A 2,500-nucleotide genomic window follows, 5' to 3' on the forward strand; every position below is an offset into this window, starting at 1 on the left:
GCAATTAACAGCAAAAAATCTGAATTTTTACAAAAAAATTAAATAGAAGCAGTAAAATGTCATATGAAAAAAAAAATAAAACAATTTTCACATGAGGTAGAAAAACAATAAAATCATAGGCTTTACTGTGAGTGTGATCCATTAAACAGTTTTATAGCCATCTGAGAGAACAAGAATACTATATTTGTAAAAAAGAATGATGTGGTCAGCTGGCTTAAACGCTTTTCTCATGTCAGCAAATAACAGCATCAATCAGAAAACATTTCTTGTTGGGCATAATGGAATCTGTGATAGCAGAAATGGCTGTCAGAGTGTTACATCTGTTATAAAAGCCATGCTGCACCAAGAACAGAAGGTCATGCTTGTTAATATAGTCAAGTGAATACTATTGGATTTAAATATCTTAGCTATGGGGTACAGTTTGTCTGTAATCTTGGGGCCCTGTTGGGGAGCAAACTTGGGTAAGGGGGTACATTCTGGCAAATGTTCATTAGTCAGATTTATGATATCATGGTGAGGCTAAATATGTGAGACACAGGTTTGGCAGGTAGCAGTCATAGCTTGGGCCAGATGAGGTCTGCAACTCAAAAGTAGTTCTTCACCTATTTTATTGGATACTTCTAAGAAGTAAATGGGGTTCGGAGAGAGATTAAAACTGGAGAAACAAGTCCTGGCTAGTTTGACTTATTTTAAAAAGATAACATTTGCTGTTTGATATTGTTAAGTAGAGTAGCATTTATTCAGAGTTTTCAGGATTAGATCTTAGGATAGTACTTGCACACAGCCAGTTTTGATAAATATGATGTTCTGTACTCCAGAATGAGCAGTAGCATATTAGATACCAAACACTGTTACTACTAGGGACCTGGTACCCTGTAGTGTTACTGAATGTTAGATGTACCTGGCACTGGAGCAGCATCAGTTAGGGGAAGTAATTTTCTCATTGTATTAATTTAGTGAAACCAGACTTGTAGCTGGAAAGAGGATTCTTCTTTCAGTTAAAAGTGGACTTTGCTGGACTGAGTACTATAAATGTCCCTAACATAAGCTGAGATTGAGGAATGGGCAACCACAATTGCCATAAATGTCGATTTCAGTACAGGTGGAAGTGAGGCATGGAAACAACAGTAGTAGCATGGTGAAAATAAATTATTTTAATGTATTATTTTAGTTACTATGATTTGTAAAATGAATGTTTGTCTTTGTTTTACTGGTAAGTCACTGGCAGACTGGAAAAATATTGGTACACAAATATGAAGGAATTTGAATGAGAAGACTTGTATAGTTGTGGCAGTTGGGCAGCAATGCAGAATGGATTTTAGTGAGTTACACAAGAATATTCACTTTTTTTTTATTTTGTTACCCTGTCTCATTTCACTGCACAAAGAGCTTTCCCAGGAGTCACAAACTCTACAATATAAACATAGGAACAGTTTATATATACAAGTAATCAATCAGTCTTACTATGTCTCTGAGGTGTGGTAACAAGCAAAAGTGCCATAGAAATCTCACACAGATAACATGCAACTCTACCCACGCTAGAACTGAACCCAAGACCTTGCAGTTAAGGGAAAGCAGCACTAATATTGGTGCCATTATACTGGGGGGGAGTGTTGCTTATGTGGCACTTTCCTCTTAGGACTGCATAGGCAATACAGCTGTTTTTCTTTTTCTGTGCTCTTCTCACACATACCTTTCAGTTTGACTTGGTTGTTGTAGGCTTTGCAAACTGTATTCATAACTTCTCTTTTCTACTTGTGGCTCATAAACTCCACTAATAATATGTACAGATGTTGGCTTTCTCCAGGGTTCATTTTCCGTAGTATTCAATTTTTAATTTTTTTTTTGCTCCTGGCAGGACCTCACCTGATGGCTCCTCTACCTAAACTCAGTCAGCCCATTTATTCTTGGCAGATGGAAGTTGGCATTTCTCAAGCTAGGCGAGAACCCTACAGCTTACTCATCCCGTCCAGGGACTCTCAATCGGTCATCCATTCCCTAGCAAGCACTGAGTGGTGGGGAAGAGATCAGCTTACTGGTCCTGTGTGGCCACATACCCTCTCCTCTTGGGAGCAACTCCTCTTGTATATCAGGCCAGACATATACGTCCAATGGGAGTCAGGAAATAGATTAATACAGTAGAGTCCTTTACTTCCCACTTTAAGTAAAGAGTCCAAAACAATTTTTTTCATCTCTAATGAACACAGAACTAAAGAGTATAAAGCAAGACTTGATTCTTTGGGTAATTTAATGGCTAGCGTTCTGTGTGTGTGTGTTGTGTGTGTGTGTGTGTGTGTGTGTGTGTGTGTGTGTGTGTGTGTGTGTGTGTGTGTGTGTGTGTGTGTGTGTGTGTGTGTGTGTGTGTGTGCATAAGCATCCTAATTAAAATGATGTGTCTGATTTATGCCCACTGGATGCTGGATAGACCTCATAAATATAGACCTCATAAACATTAATAATATAAAGTTAGTATTGGACAATGAATGAGGAATGTATCTGC

Source organism: Protopterus annectens, chromosome 12.part0, assembly GCF_019279795.1.
Source record: "Protopterus annectens isolate FY-2018-M chromosome 12.part0, PAN1.0, whole genome shotgun sequence".
NCBI classification, from domain to species: Eukaryota; Metazoa; Chordata; order Ceratodontiformes; family Protopteridae; genus Protopterus; species Protopterus annectens.